General features: G+C 43.7%; 1 long non-coding RNA gene across 1 annotated transcript; it reads left to right on the top strand.

Annotated features, from left to right (window-relative positions):
- The first annotated feature begins 16,283 nt into the window (after positions 1–16,283).
- On the top strand, positions 16,284–17,691 carry LOC144785155 (uncharacterized). The gene is made up of 2 exons (XR_013601787.1): positions 16,284–16,417; positions 17,562–17,691. It is a non-coding gene; the product is annotated as an uncharacterized LOC144785155 (long non-coding RNA).
- The last annotated feature ends 2,721 nt before the right edge of the window (positions 17,692–20,412 follow it).

Genomic DNA, 20,412 nt, shown 5'->3' with positions numbered 1-20,412 from the left:
TTGGTAGAGAAAGTCATTAGTTCGGATTTTGAGTTATGAAGGGTGGGTACCTTACTGATAAACAAGAACTGAATTAGAAAAAGCTTAAGGAGAAACCTATGATGGCTCAGAGGAAGTTTGCTCAGAGTAGATTACAGAATAAGTTGTTTGCAGGGAATGAAGGTGAAATGCAAGATGTTGTACTCAAGGAGGATTTGGTGTTCAGGATAGAGGTGTTTCGGTTGGTCCAATTTCAGGCATGGATGTCGCAACCCTGAAGAAAATGGCCCTCTGCCATCTTTGTAACATGTTTGAACATTGGAAGGAGTGTAGACTTAATCCTGATGCAGTAAATGGAAATGTGCAAATACAGAGAGGAATGCAGATGCAAAATGTCCCAGTTCAGCAAATGCAAGTGGCAATAAAGAAACAAGTTTTCCAGATGATACATGATCCATAAGCCTAGATGGTCTTACAAAATAATTAAAATCAGTTGCCTAACTCATATTTCAATTCTTTTGAGACCAAATATCTGAACCTGTTTCAACAGTTTTGTGTATTTGATAATGACAGTTTTTTCTCTGATATTTCTGACAATACTAGATCTATTGGGAGAACAGTGAAAGTTCCAGACCCGCCGCTCTCAGAAAAGAAGATCCAAATTGTAGGAGTCTCCAGTCGCGGCCAGTGCAGGTAAGCGCAGTGGGGCACGTTGGGGCGGGGTGGGGGAGAAGTCAACAGAATCAGATTTGTTTATTTTATTTTATATATTCGGTCGTCTGTCGACTTCCCCCCACCCCGCCTCACCACATTTACCTGCACCGCCCGCCACTGGGAGTTTCAAACTAACAGCTTGCAAATCAAGTTTCAGAGAAGGTTGTAGTCAAAATATGTTCTTTTGAGGAAAGTCACCAATTTGTTGTTTGTGACTCAAGCCCTGTACACCTGCTAGGAAGACATTGGTTATTTAAGTTACACTGCACAATGTAATGTACATCGGATGGTGTTGAATTTCAGACTCCTGATGAGCATGTACAGTTTAAAATGGCCCAACAAGAGACAGCAGTACAATTTTTTCCTGTAATGACAATTGAAGAATTACCCTCTGATTAAAAAAAAAACGGTGAACCCAGAAGTATGGTATTTCACAGTGAAAGATATCGGATTAATAGAAGGTGAGGAACCATTCCGAGTCACATTAAAACCAGATGCAGTGTTTCCAAGAACACCACCATACAATTTGGCACTAGAGATAGTTACAGTAATTACACCAGTAATTGAAGATAAACTGAGAAAATAATGTTTGAGAGAATTGATTGGAAGTCCATGTAACTTTCCGATAATGGGTTTACAGAAACCCGATGAGAAGTACAGAATAGTGCAGAAGATTAGTGGCATAGTTGTTCCATGTTGTCGAGTGGTACCGAATCCAGCCATACCTTTTCAAATTCTGTGCACTGAAGAATGGTTTACTGTTATTGATCTCCGTCAGGTTTATTTCTCAGTACCATTACACGAGGATAGTCAGAAATACTGTCAAAAAGAAGTTCAATATCTAGGACATATAATTGCAAAAAGAACTAGAAAGGTGTCACCAGAAAGAGTGGAAGCAATTTTTCAGATGAATCCACCTCAAACCCATGGAGAAGTCAGGATGTTATTGGAATAGTAGGCTACTCTAGGGAGTGGATACCAAATCTTTCCCTAGTGGCCAAGCCTTTACTGACGTTGACACTCAAAGATGTGTCTGATCCGCTTCCATGGAACTTTGATTGCAGACAAGTGTACCTAGAGTTGACGGAGAAATTGTCTCATCACCCGGCACTAGGAATGCCAGATTATTCAAAAGATTTTACATTATTTTGCAATTAGATGGAGGGCCGCACTCTCTCGGTGCATATTCAAAAACATGAAGATGATCGAAAGTCTGTGGTGTATTCTTTGACCATCCTTGACCCTGTCCCCACAGAAATGCCCGGCTGCTTTAAATCAGTTGGTGCCAGTCTTGCAAAGAGCGAGAGCATAATGATGGAATATCCAGTTACTGAAATGGTACTTTACTTTGTGAAGTTTCTATTGAAAAATGTTGTGATCAAAAATGTCTGATTTCAAATAAAACAAGTCTACTGCCAGTAAATGAAAATGTTTGATATAAAGTTGAACAGGATTGTCTAGGTGACATTGATCAATGCACAAAGACATGGTTAGACATTAATGAACCCCTGAATGAGCCTGATCATGTTCTTTCTGTAGATGGCTCATGTTTGAGAGGTAACGATGGCACATTAAGAGCAATATATGCTAAATAATAATAATAATAAAGAGCTTATAGAGCGCTCAGTAACGCCATCACGGCGTGTCCCCGCGCTAAGCTACCAACGTACCTGCCTAGAACACCCAGCCACTATGCAGTATATAGGTGAGTTTTGAGCAGAGCCCTGAAACGTAGTTCATTGTCCTCCAGTCTCAGCACTGGAGGTAATTTATTCCAATTTTGAGCTGCAAGTAGCGCAAAGGAACGTCCACCTATTCTCGCCGTGTGTACAATAAATTATGCTGTCCAAGTTTTATGGCCTCAAGGGGTTACCTCAGCAGAATTGACTACCCTTACCAGAGCATGCAGTTTAACTGTTCAAATTGGAGTGACTATTGCCATGGATAGAGATGCTAATTCAGTTACACAATATAGTGCCCTGCTAGCCTACACATTTAATGGAGTGTTCACATGTGAATCTGAAGAAGACACTGTCTATTCAATGTAGATGTCAATAACTGACACACAGGAAGAGTTAAAAAGAGTACAAGAAAATGTTTCGGAGACAGAACAAGAAGGTTGGATTAGAGCAGTTTTTGAGAAAAACGCAAATGATATCCAAATGTCAGCTGTTGGGAGAACACTGTTACCTGATTGTTTGTTGTTTTCAATGAAATGATGCTTTCACAGATCTACACACTTAGAGAGGGATTCCATGAGATAGCTCCTTAGACAAAATATGTACAACCCAAGGTTTAGGATGCTTGCAGATGAAGAGTGTAATTGAGATGTGACATGGTAACAAATTAATGCACGGAAAAGAACACATGCTACACTGAGTCACATAAGGAGATCAAGAGGTCACTTCAACAGAATTCAAGTGAACAACATCAAAATGCATGATTACTATGAGCTGAGATACGTCCTCGTCATAGTGTGTATCTTCACTACATGGATGAAAGCCTATACAACCAGAAAGAAATACAGTCACACTGTTGCAAATCTGTTATTGCAAGAATAGATCCCGGGGTATAGATTACCAGTCTCTCTGAAATCAGATCAAAAGGCCCACTCTATCAATGAGGTCTTGAGATGATGTGCGCAGCACAACAGATTGAACAAAGATGGCACTGTAACTATCAACCTGAAGTTTCAAGTATAAAGTCTCACTCAAAACCTTTGCTTAAAAAAGAGAAAAAACTGTGCATTTCCACACATACAGCACCATGGAAACTGTCAGAAGGAAGGTTTGCAATTTGGATACACACGCCATGACATGAATTGGTTACACAGGCAAGTACACTTCGGGTTTAGAAAGGCACAAGACTCCAACTGTGGTACCATCATAAGATTTTACTGCTGTAGGTGTAATGTTACTTGTTGTATTATATATCTAGATGCAGAGACAGAAAGAAGCAGCAAAACACCAGCAGGGCGGCACACTAGCTAAGCAAAGATTTCAAACTTATATGTTACCTAAAAGAAATACAGCAAGACCAAAAGCACGACCTATAAAGCATGGTGGTGCTCAGACCTGTCCACATGACCTGCTCTGTCAGGGGGCACAGGAGCCAAATTATTGGCCACGTCAAAGAATTATTTCCAAGCGGCCCGGGCCGGCCAAATCTAAACACAAGATATCAATCACCAAATTTGAGATCCATCATTGGAAACATAACATTCAAGGGTGAACCTTAAGTAACATTCTGTAACAAAAGGAGATTGGAGTGATTCTTATTATGTTTATGAACAGTATGTACAAGCATGCTCTTTCTGCATGCTTCAGCAGGCTCAAACTGATTTTGCACAAACACCTCATCACAGCCAACTACACCTGTGATAATCACCCTCATCTACCTCCCTGACCACGTGTCACCTTCGGTAGCCCCAGGCAGTTTTCTTTGCCCCCCCCCCGTGATCCTACGTTCCAGCACCTTCATCCTCTTTGGTGACCTCAACTTCTACCTGGAGGACCACATTGATCCCAGCACGACCAGCCTCCTCAAGGACCACTCAAACTTCAGAATCACCCAGCAAGTGCAAGGCCACACATATGCTGCCCAACACCTACTCCACGCCATCTTCACCAGCTTCAGCAAAATCACAGTAGACAAGTCCACACTGATCACCTCGTCCGACCACACCTACCTCAAATTCAACATGCCCATCCGACACCACCTCAGAAAACCCAACACCAAATCTTAATGAAGGGACTGGAACAATATCTCAGAAGCCTCCTGATCATCTAAACTCCTACACTATTGGCCGCAACACAGCAATAATCTCCCAAAATCCATCTCCAACTTCAAAGCCTGGATCAATGATTAAGTAGATACGCTGGCTCCTCTCAAAACCAACAAAGCCATGAGAACCAGACTGCAAGCAAACTGGTACACATAAGAGCTAAGGATCACCAAACGCAACTGAAAACAACTTCAATGCAGATGGATACAAAGTCAGAGCAACACTGTCAAGAGCACCTAAAAATCCACACTCAGACAAATTAGAGCCACAAAATGGTCTGTCTTCTCTGACTGCTTCGAAAATGGCACCAACAGCACCAAGGAAATCTTTGCCATAGTGAAAATCTTCACATATCGGTTAGCAAGTTCCACTAGTGTGGCCCCAATTCAGGACCTCCATACACAGCAACAATATCACCAGCATTTGCAAGAACTGTGAGCCCCAACTGGATCCTTCCACTCTTGCAGCCCTCCTGCCGATCTCTACTACCAACCAAAGGACCACCCTGACCACCTGACCTACAATCGACACTCAAGAAACACAACAGCTGTGCAGTTCATACACTCTGGAGCACCCTTGGGCCCCTGATTTCACCACGTCTTTATCAAAGAACTGGATCCCATCAGTGCAGCCTTCACCCAGATCCTGACCAACTCAATCATCACAGCCACCTAGAAACATAACACAGTACTCCCCCTCCTCAAGAAACCCTAAGCAGACTTGAAGATGCTAGCTAACAACCAGCCTATATTTCTGCTACCCTATGCAGCAATAATCATATAATGGAAAAGATGATAAACAAATGCCTAGCCACCCACCTAATTGACAACCTCTTCCTCAACACTGCTTAACCCAGATCCAGGCCCAACCAAAGTACAGAGACCACCTTCATCATCCCCATGGATTACATCTGGATGTTCATGGATTGATGTGACACTGCGGCCCTTACTCCATTGGATCTTTCTGCAGCCTTTGACACCTTTTTCCACCCCATCCTTTTCCAATGACTGCACAAAGCTGGAATCTAAGGTCTTGCATTTCGCTGCATTTGCTTATTCCTGATAGGCAGCATCCAGTCGGTCAGCCTAGCCCCCTTCCCCTCAGAGGCTGTCAACCCATCCACAGTAATCCTCACTCAGCATCACCCTGCTTAATGATTACATGACCAACTCACCAGCATCATCTAATCCCATTGAATCTACAGCATATCCTTTGTTGATGACACTCATCCCATATTCTCCTTTACTTTTCTGATAAGAAGACAAACACCCGACTTGGGGGAAACATGGCGGCCGTCAAGCAGGAGCGGTCGTGAGCTATCTCGCCGGCTGTAGGGCTGTAGGGCGTTTCCAGCATGTTTCTGACTGAGAGGCTTGATTTTTTAGCAGAGGAGAGCAGCAAGAACAGCGAGATTGCCGAGGGCTGTGGCAGCCGATACGCCAGCACACCGGCAATCAGGATTCTGAGCGGAGGGGAATGGCGAGACTGAGGCAAGACTGAGGATAGTTGACGGAGCTGATACGCCAGCACACCGGCACTTCGGATTCTGAGCAGAGGAGAGAAAAGCGAGGCTGCGTAGAGTTGTGGCAGCTGATACGCCAACACACCGGCAATCAGGATCCTGAGCGGAGGGGGACAGCGATACCGAGGAGAATTGAGGGAGCCGACACGCCAGCACACCGGCACTCCGGATTCTGAGTAGAGGAGAGCAGTGAGAATAGCGGAGAGCTGTGGAAGACGACACGCACTCCGGTCTTTTTGGGTTGCGGAATTTTGCTGAACTTTTTTCGTGATTCCTGAGTGGCAGTGAACAGGGAGTACAGCGGGGAGTAGCTGTTACACTGAATACTCTCTCTTTTTTAAGGGGGGGTGTGTTGGGCGTTTTAGGTGCTCTGATTTGTGTCACAGTGCCTTACTGTTCAGGGTGTGGCACGTTTCTATATCTTTGAACCACGGCAAAAAACAGCGGCTAAAACAGCGGTAAATAGCCGAGGGTAGTGCTGGTCCCCTCCGGTAGCTAGTATAGCTATACCGGTCTTTCTTTCTTTCTGGAAACGGGCGCCCCTCGAAAACTGCGGGCACCCTGGAAAAAAAATATAAAGTAATAACGGCAGTTTCAGAAGGAATTTGGGCAGTAGCAGCGGCACGGTTCAGAAGGTGCCGTACTGCCGCAGCAAGAGTGGGGGATCCTCATCAAGCACCAGGAGGTAACGTGCATTATCCTCTATCCCGTATAGTGATTCTAGGGGGGGGAAAGAGTCAGTAGTATACCACAGTTGCTTTCCTCTTTGGCACTGGACAAGTTCAACTTTCGGGAAGAGAAGAGGAATGCCAGAGGGGTCTTAAAGGAAGGATCAATGAGCCCGGTAAGGAGGCAAAAGAGGGGTGTATCTCAAGAATTAAAGGACACACAGAAAGCAGTAGAGGGGAGGGGGCTTCACCACCTCTAGAGACCTGGTAGGCAGAAAGAAGAGTAAAGGTAGAGGAAGAAAGAAAGAAGAGGGCTCCCAAGACGGTATAGCGGAAAAGTTGGGAAAGGAGGAGGGAACTACTACTATTATTAACAGATATACGCTGAGGAGTAGAGGGATTTGGGGTACAGAGGACCCTACAGTGAGTATAAAGGACGCAAGAGTTAAACCTGAGGTGCGGATAATTTCCCCCATAGAGTTAAAGGAGTACAGCGCAGAGGTAACTTGTTCCTCGGCCGCTACATCTGTATTAATATCTCAGAATAAAATAGAGCAGGATAGTAACTTTGGCCCCGCACAAAAACTTATTAAAAAAGCATCTCTAAAATTGGAAGGACGAGAGAAAGGGAAAGGGAAAGAGAGTAATAAAAAAGCTAAAAAAGTTAAAATCACCCCCTCTCTACAATCGTACTTTAAAGTACAGTCACAAGATCTGCTACTTAGTAATCCTGATTCTCACCCTCACAATCAAATGAATTCAACGAGCATAGAGCCACAGGGGTCACAGATGATACCTGGCAGGAAAATGAGTTTGCACCCAGAGTCCAGCATACATGAGGATATTATTGCACAAATTCCAATTAAAAATAGTTTTGATCCACTGGTGGGCATGGGAAAGGATACTGGCTTAGAAACGATGGGGCCGAGTGTTTTAAGTGCCCAAGGCCCTAAAAGTCCTCAAAGGGAGCAATCTTTAAGTTTCCATCTTCCTCCTCCTCTTACCGAACAAATCACTGAAAAAAGTACTGCAGGAGAACCATTGCCCACACGGGAGGAATCACAAGATCTGGGGAAGCTAATGGCAACAAGGCTAACTGAGATTAGACATCGGTTTCTAACCTCGGAGGAGAATCAAAAAAAGACTCATAACCACTGTGAGTTATTGGATGAGAATCAAAAAAAAATTCAAGACTATTGTGGGATTTTGGAGGAGAAGCTCAATGGTTCAGTGGAAAGGGTTACAACTATGGAGACTGCGTATGGGCAGATTGCCGCAAAAGTAGTGGTTAACCAGCTGGGAATTAATAAACTCCAGAAAAATGAGCAGGAATTGAGAGACAAGATAGAACAACTTGAAAATAATGCAAGACGCAACAATATTAGAATATTAAATGTCCCAGAAGGAGTGGAAGGAGGGGATGTTAAAACATTTGTCACTAAGCTTATTCTGGAGCAGAATACTGACATTGACCAAGTTTCCCTTGAGGAGGACATACAGCGAGTTCATCGCGATCCTTTTGACATTCGCCCTGGCAGGAAGGCTGCGAGAAGAATTTTGGTGAATTTCAAATCATACACACTGAAAGAAATGATACTTACCGGGACATTAAAAGCAGGCTCATATAAAAAAGATGATTGGCAGTACCGTATAAGGTCAAACATCTCGCGTACTACACTTGACCGCCAATGGGAATTGGGTAAATTTATTTCAGAATTCAGAGATCTTGGCGCCACAGCAAACATTAGATTCCCCGCATCACTAAGAGTTATGCTGAATAATAAAATGCACAACTTTCGGGATCCTAATGAAGTGAGAAGTTTTCTGGATGAGTTAAAAGCTCAGTCATAAAAATAAGCTAAGTATTATTAAAGCCCTACGGTAGAGAGAGTTCAAATGGAGGTGTAATTACACCTCAAGAAGAACGGGAGGGTTCCCCAGGGAGGGTGGGGAGGGATGGGGGGGGTCACAGGCAAAAAATTAGAATGTGTTGGAAACACTAAAACTATAATTTTCACTAAGGGTGAGGGAGCAATGGGGGAAAAAACGAAAAAAAAGTGTCCTCATTTGTTATAGCCTCATTTTCTTTTGTGAGTTAAAAGTAATAGTCAAAGTCGGAGATTTTTTCTTTTTTTTTCTGTTTTTTTTTATTTTAAAGCATGGTATTACAAACAAGAATTAATTGCCTGAGGGTTATGACATGGAATGTCAACGGTCTGAGGGTTTCTTCAAGAAGAAAAAAAATTCTAGAGTACCTTAAGCTTTCTGTCGCAGATGTTATATTTATTCAGGAATCCCATTTAACCAAGGAAGAATGGCTAGAAATAATAAGATACCAACCATAGGTGGATCACCGTATATGTACGTCACAAACGGTTACAACAAAGGGAGTAGCAATTTTGATTAGGAAATCCTCAAATGGCATATTAGAGGAAACACAGGTTGACCCATCAGGCAGATGGGTAATCGCAAAGATAAACTTCCAGGGGAGACGGACAATATTTGATGGCTACTATGGCCCCTATTTAGATGACCCGGGACCACTAAAAAATGTATTTCTACATTAAGTTGAATTTAATGCACCGATCATATTGGGGGGGGGATTTAAATATAACTTTAAATCCAACACAAGATTCTACATGTAAGAGGCGAATGACTGCAGTCCCAAAAATGAGGGCAGTAGCAAGGCAACTAATGACTGACTTAGGACTAGTCGATATCTGGTCTATAAAAGGGGTTAAATCTGGAACTGTCGCAGATAGATATACTTTTCATAATAAAAAACATGGCCACAGGTCAAGAATAGACTTTTTTTTAATATCAGCTTCAATCAGTAATCATATCAGTAAGGTTTGTCACATACCAGAACACCTCTCTGACCACTCAGCGGTACTATTACATCTAGAATTAAGTAGGAATTCAGAGGGCAAAAGATGGACACTAAATAGATCTCTTCTATTAGATAGTACAATAATAGAAAACCTAAAGAATTCTGTCTCCGAGTTTTTCTTATTTAACCTTAATTCAGCTCCTATAGATAAAGTCTGGGATGCATTTAAATCACATTTTAGAGGAAGCATGATAGGAATTAGTGCGTTTTCTAACAAAAAAGAGAAGACAGACTTACGGGCTTTAGAAGATGCGATCAGATTGGCACAGGGAAAGTTAGCTCAAGTTCAGAATATAAACAATGAAACAGAGTTAACAAAGGCTAAAAATGATTTAGCTGATTATTTGGAGGTTAAAGTACGGAAAAGATGGGAAGCGAGTACATTTGCGAATCACGAGTACGGTGAAGGCTGCGGCAAAATGTTAGCCTGGAAAACAAGGGCTGACTATGCAAGGAATATGATCAAAGAAGTTAAATCTCAAAACACCGGACTGGTTGTTACAGATGAACCAGGGATCAAGCAAGCATTTAGGTCTTTTTTCCAAGAGTTATATACAGAAAACTTAACCCCGAGCGAGGAACAACTAGCCGCCTTTTTACAAGATTTAGATCTCCCATACCTTACTGATCAGCTTAACCACATTGGTGCTAAGGCAATTCCCGCTGGGTGCTGATATTTTTCAATTCCCATTGTTCATGACAAGGTCAGCTCGTCATTAGCACAGCTCCAGTGTGCCTCATGACGAGCTGACCTTGTCATGAGCATGGAAGGGTTTTTTAAGGAGGAGATATCAGCCGCTTTCACAACAGAGGAGATTCATAGAGTTATCAATAACTTAAAGAAAGGGAAAGCCGCAGGGCCTGACGCTCTCCCCAATGAAATTTATTCTGTGCTAGAACAAGAACTAATCCTGATTTTGTTAGATCTGTTTAATACTATTTATATCGAGGGAAGAGACTTGCATGAGTCCTGGCGAGCAGCAACTATAATTGTCTTGTTGAAGCCCAATAAGGATCCAAAGCTTTGTGAATCATACAGGCTGATCTCCCTCCTCAACTCAGACTATAAAATCTTCACACAATTAATCACTAAGCGGCTGGAGAGGGTGATCGGTCTTTTGTTTCATGAGGATCAGAAAGGCTTCATCAAGGGAAGGCACTTGCATGACCTCACACATGAATTACTTGGAACAATTGATTTGGCTACTACCAATCCTATACCGCTAACAATAATGACATGTGATGCGGCTAAAGCGTTTGACCGCGTTAATTGGGTTCTCCTTCAAGAAATTATTCTTCGTTTTAATTTAGGTAGTTATTTTTTGCGGGTAATCAAATCACTTTATAAGAATCCAGTGGCACAAGTCTTGGTAAATGGCTCCCCTTCTCCACAGATTATAATTGGGAGGGGTACCAGGCAGGGGTGTCCCCTTTCACCTCTGCTCTTTGATATGTACATCGAGCCGTTAGCCATAAAACTGAGGCAATGTCATGATATTAGCCCCTTTCAATGTAATGGGTGGGAAAAAAAACTAGGCTTATATGCGGATGATTTAATGATCTTCACTGGTCATTTGCAAGATTCAATAAATGCCATCTGGGATACCCTAAAAAATTTGGGGGAGATTTCAGGATACGCAGTTAATCAATCCAAGACAGAAGTGATGCAATGGAACACACATTATACCTGTGATCAGATCCGACAAAGTATTAGATATCTGGGGATAGAAGTAGTGCAGAACATAGATTTAGTTGCGAAAGTAAATTTTGATAAAATAACATCCAAAGTCAAGTCTCAACTTCAAAAATGGGATTCACTGCCCCTGTCCTTCTTAGGCAAATCGAATTTGCTAAAAATGGTAATCCTTCCAAAATACACTTTTATTTTTGATTCTATACCCCTGGAATTCAGGAAAGAATGGATAGCTAAGATCCAAGGCCTGTTTTCAAGTTTTATATGGGCAAAAAAGAAACCCCGGATAGCTTGGCGAAAGCTCAGGGAGAGAAAGGAGGATGGGGGAGTAGCCACACCGGACCTTCTGCAATATCAAATAGCATTCCACTTAAAAATCTTCAGGCAATTGTTAGGGGACTCTATCTCTTATACACCTTTATTTAAAGCTTTGACTACAGATTTTCAGGACCAAGCCCGGTATTTTTTGTTTAAATTTGGCGACCCAAAATTCTTCAAGAATGTCAAACTAAAGATTTTACTAACAGCATGCAAAGGCTGGTATCAAATAAGAACATCACAACGTTTACACTATTACAGTACACTTGCCCCTATTTGGAGCTCACAAGGCACACCAAGGTGTCTTCAAGATTCTCTAGCGGTTCCAATCCAAGCAAACGGCGTAGCAAGATGGGGCGAGCTGTTGGAGGGGTCGGACATAATTTCTTGGCAGAAACTTCAGGATATCACAAGAGGGACTGTTTCTAAATTCAAATATTACCAATTAGCAAGTTGGGCCAAATCTCTTAAAAATCTTGGCAAGGGCAATGAACTTTTTGAAAAGAAGGCAGCCACCACAAATACTGGAGGTAAAGAAATAGCCGCATGGTACAGGATGTTCATTCAGCCTCTGGAAGAATCTCAGCAGTGGTTTGATGCGATCTGGAGGAGAGAGCTGCCAAACCACAATCGGGAAACCATATGGCAAGTATCTTTTGCGGTTCTATGGCAGAATGTTAAGGCTGCTTCATTAAAAAAAAAAAAACATTTATTTACTCTCCATAAAGCGTATTGGACCCCAAGAAGATTATCTAAGATGGGCTCTAAAAATGCGATCTGTCAAAAGTGTGGGGAAGCAGATGCGGATGACGTGCACATGTTCTGGCGATGTCCAGCAATACAAGGTTTTTGGAACAAAGTAGGTGAAACGATTTCCAGTATTGTGGAGTTTGAAGTTAAGGTGAGTCTTTCTCAAGTAATTTTCGGCATGACCCCGGATGAGGAAGTTACAATACAGATATCTAAGAATCACAAAATTATAATGTTTGTGCTTTTTCTACTGGCGCGTAGGGAATTATGTATCAAATGGATTTCCCCTGTTTCACCACTAGAGTGTGAATGGGTTAACTCAATACATAGATTTGCAAAATTAGATAGAGCTATAAGTGATACGAAGAAAACTGCATTTTGGAAGATTTGGGATGAATGGTGTAATAGAGATAATAACATAATTGCCTATAGATAACTATAAGAGCAAGAGCAAGTGCAAGTATACCTCTAATTCTGGTTTGGGTCTCTTTTTTCTTCCCCCCCTTTTTTTTTTCTTTCTTTGGAGTCCTATGATTATGTTGGTAGCCGTACAGACCAGGAGAAGCCTACCTTCGGCTGGACCGAAATTCCTGGGGCAGAGATATCTGCAGGACCTGTAAGAGTGGAAAATAATCGAAAGGGAGCATGCAGAAATGCGAGACTTGGGGGAGTGAGGGCCCAGTATGTGAAGTTAATTTGCATTTCCTCTGTATACAGAGTGATCGGGAGTCTCTACCCTGGAGTACCTGGGTGAAGGCAACAAGAAAACTCCGGCTATCGCTGATCTTTTGCATTGCTCTTACTTCAAATACTCCTAATTACAAAAGGGCTAGAAACAAATGAGGACAAAAAAAAGACAAACACCCAGACAAATTTTTCTGCCTGTGTAACTCAAACCACCAGATGAATGAAAACCCATTGCCTCAAGGTCAACACAGACAAGACAGAAGTAGTTATCTTTGGCAATGACACCTTGATCTGAGATTCCAACTTCTGTCCTGCTAAACTTGAATCAACACCCTTCCAAGTAGTCCACACAAAGAACCTCAGAATACAACTCGACAACCAACTTACCATAACTGATCAAGTGAGTACACTATCTGCCTCCTACTTCCTGCTTCCACATACTCAAGATGCTCAAAATGATCTTCAAATAGCTACACACCAGCACCAGCAGAACCACGTTCTCATCATCAACAAGCTCAACTACAGCAATGTACTCTATACTGGAATCAACGCTCAACTGACCAGAAGACTCCAGACCATACAAAACTCAGTGGCCAGATTCACTCTCAACCTTCCACTCCGCACACACATCATCACACACCTCAACGCGCTCCACTGGCACTCAATTTTTAAACAAGCACTCTTTAAAATCCTCACGCACACATACAAAGTCTTACACAACATTGGCCCCAGGTACCTCCACAACTGCACAAACCTACCAGACACCTCAGCTCAGCTAGACATCTACTTGTAAACCCCACTCACATATGCAGAACCAGATTTAGCGGTCATGCCTTCTCCTACTTCCCTTGTAAAGCCTGGATTACATGCCTCTGCATATCAGAGCCTCCTCCTCACATCTAGAACTCTGCAAGAAACTAAGGGGCTGTTATACAAGAAAGTGACGCATCTATGGAGATGCGTCACTTTCCTTACGCCACCCTAAAAAATGCTTGCGCCACCATGGATGTGCCATATTTACAATATGGCGCACCATGGCGGAAGGATTGACAAATGCGTCAGAAATTCTGAAGCATCTGTTGGGGCAAAAGTCACGCATTGCTGGAGTCGTGTCGCAAGCATGAAGCAACTCCAGCAATGCATTTTGTGGCCTATTCCCACTTCACTGCGTCACTCCTTATGCCTGCTTCAAGCAGGCGTAAGGTTTTGACGCAGTGGCGTCCTAAAAGTGACGCAGTGAAATCTTGTAGATTTCTCACTGCGTCAATTTTACAAGGCTTTCCTGCATGGGAATGCCCACCCTGCATACATTATACCTGACGCAGGTATAATGTCACGTAGGGCTTTACAACGTGACACATCTCCTTGGATGCATCACATTGTAAATAGGGCGCACTGTTTGCGCAGCTGTTGCGTCAAAAAAAGTGATGCAATGGCGGCGCAGAGAGGCGCAAGGGGCTTGTACATCCGCCCCTAAAGATCTCGCTCTTCACCTAGCCCCAACCATGGCTCGGCCCATACAGCTCCTGCTTCAGTGCCAGGGCACCCTCCCAGGTGAGCTGTGTGCTCTACAAATACAGATAACATAACACAGACACTTTCAGAGCCTTTTGATGCCATGACACTGTGAAGCAAATCAGGAAAACGGCCTTCGAAACTACAGGGTATGTTCCTGCCCCTACCTCCCTCAAGAATTGATCAAATGGTAATTGAGTGCATGGATGGATATGGTAGTGATAGACATTTTAAGGTGGAGGCCTCTAACAGTAGTAATGACAATCACATAAAATGCTAATAAATACCACTAGTTTTCTAGTGCAGACATTATACATTGGGGCAGCAGTTTGCACCTCAGTTTCAATAATACTCACCATGGGCAAGATGTAGGTAGGCGAATACCGGTCGGTAACGGCCCAAAATCGGTAAAATCGGCCGTTACCGACCGGAATTTAGAAAATAAGATGTAGGTGTCAAAAATGTACCGAATCGGAAAATATGAATCGGTAAAATACCGAATCTGTATTTACCAATTACATCTTTTCCCAATCGGTATTTACCGATACCTTATTTACCGAGTTCTTATTTACCGAATCGGTAAATAAGAAATCGGAAAAAATGCCCATCGAGATGTAGGAAAGGAAAAAAATACCGAATTCAATGAAATTCGGTATTTAAGAGTCGGTATTTACCATGAACTGAAAGCAGGTGGTAACCAGGTGCAGGCTATAAAAAGGGCCCAAAATGCAACAGTGTTGCAAGAATGGCGGCATTCTATGTGATTGCGAGGAGGCAAAGGCTACAGGCTGCAGGTGAGAGGGTATGGAGAAGGGAGGAGCAGGTGTACAGGCAGAGGATCACCCTGTTCCAATTGACTGAGCCTGAGATACTTCAGAGGTGCAGGCTACACCCCAGAACCATCATGGACTTAATAAGGGACCTCCACCCATACCTGGATCACCCAACACCCAGGGCCCACGCCATCTCACCCCATGTGCAGGTGCTGTGTAGCTTACACCTGCTTGCCTCTGGGAGCTACCAGAGTGTGATAGCTGCAGTAGGTGGTGTATCCCAGAGCTGTCTGTCCCGTTTTTTCAGGAAGTTTCTGGATGCCATGACGCAGGGAATGGAACATTACATTCGGTTCCCTGACACACCTGCGGAACTTGCCAAAACAAAAACTGACTTCTATGGACTGGCACATTCCTGCATGTGATAGGCTGCATAGATGGCACCCACATTCCACTATGCCCACCTGCAGCCACTGAACACATCTACAGAAATCGTAAGTCAACGCACTCCATCAATGTGCAGGTGATATGCAATGCTGGCAACATCATCACAGACATAGTGGCCAAATTTCCTGGGAGCACGCACGACTCCTACATTTTCCAGAACAGCGGAATATACACACGGCTTGTTGCTGGAGATTTTGGTGATGGATATCTGCTAGGTAAATAAGTGTAACACACCCTGAAATGAATGGCAGATTAATGTGTCATGTGAATGTAACTCATGTACCTCTCATTCCCTCCTAGGCGATAGTGCATATGCCATGCGTTCCTTTGTGCTCACACCGTACCTCAACCCAACTAACAGAGGCGAAAGGCGATACACTGTGGCACACAGGTCAACTCGCAACGTAGTGGAGCGAACATTTGGACACCTCAAGACCAGGTTTCGCTGCCTCCACAAGAGTGGAGGTGCTCGAAAGTACACCCCCATCCTGTGTTGCAAGATAATAGTGACCTGTGCCATTTTGCACAATCTTGCCACCAAAGAAGGCACAGAGGTGGAGGTGACACATCACGAAGACATTGATGATGAACAAGAACATGCAGACCCCCAAGCAACAGGACCAGCAGCAACAGATGGAAGATTGAGACGGACAGAAATTACACGTCGATATTTCTAGGTAATGTATGACACATAGACAGGTATAGTGTTTGACAAGTGTAGTTTAATAGTCACTACATCATCATCACATAGGAAAAGCCATTGTCCATCAAAGCCTATGTCCATGACGGCTTGTGCTCAGTTGCCGTCACTGTGTGCAGTCGTGTGGATCTGCGGCATTGGTCAGTGTTTACGTCCACGCACTACATTGCGCGATTGATGTGGCTGGGTATCAATATCTCGGCTGGGGCTTGACTCAGCATGGCTGCGCCTGCCGCTCCTGCGCACTTCTGGTACAGGTGTGCTGGAGCCACTCCTGCTGGTTGACCCCTCTGTCTCCTCCACACCCGTGTCACCAGCATTGCCTGTGTTAGTGGTTAGCATCTGCTCCATCGCAGAGGTCACTCTTCCCATGCCCCGTGTCAAGTCTGTGCAGCAGTGCACAATTGCATCCTGCATGGATATAGAGCGTCGGCACAGTAGTGACGTAGCTGACGCAAATCTGTTAATTGCCTTTGTCTGCTGCCAGATATACTGCCGCTCCCTGCCACGCTGTAGTTGATCCCTGTCCAACTTATCCGACAGTACACCCATGTATGTGGAGATGTCTGTTATCCCCTTTGATATTGCCTCCAAACTACATGCTATGTGGCCTATTCCCTTGTCCATGTTGGTCATTTTATTGTTCATGCAGCAAACCTGCCTATGCACGGCTAACAGTGCTTTGGCCTGCACGCGCTGTACTTTGACCATTGTGGCCTCCAGGCCACAGAAGACGCTCTCTCCTTCCTGCCCCTCGCCACCCTCACGTGCCCTCCTGCCAAGGACACTGGTGCACGCAGCGTCTGCTGTAATCTGTGGTCTAGCCTTGTCAGCCACAGGTGTAATTGTTTGAGGTACAATATCCTCATCCTCCAAATCAGAGGTTTGCAGGATCCTCTGAGGGGGCAAATCAGGCCTACTTGCCCTTCCCTGCATGGCCAACCTGGACGTTGCTATGGTTGTAGGCGGTGTGCTTAACAATTCAGGAGATCCAAACAACAACGGTGATAGCGGGACAGGTGTTGTCGCTCGCTCTGGTGATGAGGCTTCCTGGGTGGTGTTGTTGCCTCCTTCTACAGCCCTGTGACCTGTTTTTTTCTTCTCTTTTTCCCTTCTCTTAGTTGCTGGTGCCCTCTCCTCCCTTGCTGGTGCTGGAGTGCGTGAGGACTCTCCTGTGGAATCAAATTGACATAGGGTCAATGTTGTTGTTCACCTGTGTGTATTTCTTGATTAAATCGTTTACACACCTTTGCACAGTGTACATTGTGTGTTTGGTGATGTGTGCGGCATGCCTTGCAGAGTCTTGTGGTGTATGCATTGCATCTATGTACTCATGACTACGTGTACCATGATGCATTGCTGGCACCAAGTATGAGCTGTTCTGCAGTGTAATCACTCTACACAGTGGGGTACGGGTTCAGGTTAATGGTTGTGGATTAGGGTACATGCCTCTTACCTTGTTTATTTGTTGCTTTTGCTGTACTGTCCAGGTCTCCAATCCCATGGATGCATTCTGGCTCTATGGTGGTTTCAACAAGCTCCTCCATCTCAGTCAGCTTTGGTGCTTTGCCCCTGCCACCTCCTGTCAGTCCAGCATCCTTTTTTTGCGCAGCAATCTTCCTCTTGGTTATGATGCGCAGGTCATACCATCGCTTTTTGATGTCCTCGATGTCCCGGTGGGTCACACCAATGGCATTCACTTTGCCCTGTATGCCAAGCCATATGTTCCTCTTCACAGTCTCTGCAACATGCAGAGACTGTCTCCCGAATATTTGGTTTTAGTGACTTACTATTTCTTCTGCTGCCACCTGAAGTTCTTCTTGGCTGAAATTTATCTTTCTTTTGCGCTCCCCACCATCCTTTTGCCCTTCATGAGACTCCATTCTGTAGCACTGCTTGGCTGTGGATGCTCAGCTCCTCTCACCTCAGCTCAATTGTTTGTTCAGTTGGTGTGCACCTGCATGGTGTGGCCACTCACAGGTACTGGGGAGGGGGATGCTTCATTCTGATTGGTTGGATTCTCTGGGCCTTGGTTGTGGGGGGTGTAGGGTGTCCCTGATTGGTTGGCAGGCTCACATGTCGTTTTTTAAAGTTTCCGATTCGGTATTTACCGAATCGGTAAATTCCGAATCAGTAAATTCTGATTCGGTAAAACCCATTCATTCCTATGGGCCAGGAGGCCCATAGGAATGCATGGGTTTCACCGAATCGGCATTTACCGATTCGGAATTTACCGATTCGGTAAATACCGAAATGAAATACCGAGTCATTCCGAATCGGTAAGTTTTAACGAATTTTTACCTACATACCATTTTCCGATTCTGAAATACCGATTCGGTATGAGTCGGTATTTAAGAATCGGTAAATGGAAATTACCTACATCTGGCCCCATATGCCAAGAATTGCCACCACTTTTCATGATATGATTAGCCAATTTCAGCTGCAATATGCATCAAAACACATCAAAAGGCCACAGTATGCACCGAATACGAACATTGCTTCGGGTACATGGTAATTTCTTATGGGGTTCATTTTCATTATAAAGGCGCCCCACAGAGGATTTAAGTGCATCAGAAGAGGTTTCCTGTTTCTCTTTCAATATCTTAAAAAATAGTCATGACCCATATATGCATAACTCATCAGAGGCACATACTCATGGGGCAATGCCATTTTTATTTGCACAGAGTTTTATTTAGCGCAAACTTGACCCGAAGGTATCCGAGCTGAGCATCAGTTGCGTTACAGACGGACATATTCTTTTTTGTTAGGCGCACATTTGTAAAAGTATTCCTGTTAATCACAGCGCCCGTTGGGCGCTGCAATTACCATAAATATTTTCACAAATGCCCACGATCAGCCCGCAGTTTCTCTCTATTGAGAAAAGACATTCATCAAGTCCAAAAGCACGACGTGTGCTTTACACGTCATGCTTTGGGACTTGCTGCATTTCTTTTCTAAATAGAGCGAGGCTGCAGGCTCATTTTGGCCCATTGTGAAAATATTTAAGTTAAGTGCAGCGTATGACGGTGCTGCAATTAACATAAATATTTTCACAAAGGCCCACAATCAGCCCGTTGCCGGGCTCCAATAAAAATGCAGCAAGTGCAGGAGCAACTTTCTAGTGAACGCGTGCCCAGGATTCCGGCAACCAGGCAATTGCGGTTTTTCACCGCTCACGTTTTAAAAGCGGCCGTGCGAACGTGTGCGCGCTCCACACAGGACACTGGGCACTCAGGGCACAAAGATGCGCAGGCGTGCACCTTACAGGGAACACTGCTGTGAAGTCTTTGTGGCCATTTCACGAAACTGTGTTCAAAAGAGACTGAAAAGAAGTGTGTCAGTTGATCGTAAATCAAAGGCTATTGCTGAAGAAACAGCATCAAGTGATGAAAGTGGCAAAGAAAAAGATCAACGGAAACCAAGAAGATCAAAGAGACCAAGAGTGCCTTGTTGGAGGTATTCAGCAACTGACCGGTCATATTACGTGGACAAAGTACTGAACGTCAAATTAGAAGAATTGTGAGATGTGAGATTTGAACTGTATGAGCCTCCCTGATTTTGAATTAATAACAAGAACTGAGAAAATCTGAAACAAATAACCGAAAACTATCAAAATCTGGAAAAAAACAATAACTGATCAATTATAAGAACTGTCCTGTTAGACCTTTATTATTTTAATTTCTTATTTTACAGAAGATCAACCTATGCCCAAGTTGCAGTAGAAGAGTTAGAGAAATCATTTTTAGAAGAACACAAAGTAGGTTTCAGGATTGTCACATTAGAAATCTGAACTGCTATAAGCTAGCCACCTAAAATGATACTACTTAAAGAACTCTGCACTGAACCTTTGAACTTGCCTATATCTGATCTGATTGCAGACAAAATGTGTGCTGCCTTAAAGATAGATCAGTTTTTGTAATAGCAGTGATACTGATCATAATAGTGTTAGTAATGTTCTTTTTCACACCTGAC

The sequence above is a fragment of the Lissotriton helveticus genome, chromosome 10 (genome assembly GCF_964261635.1).
Source record: "Lissotriton helveticus chromosome 10, aLisHel1.1, whole genome shotgun sequence".
NCBI lineage: Eukaryota > Metazoa > Chordata > Amphibia > Caudata > Salamandridae > Lissotriton > Lissotriton helveticus.
The sequence above is the reverse complement of the archived record's forward strand: the minus strand, read 5'-3'. Positions and strand labels throughout refer to the sequence as shown.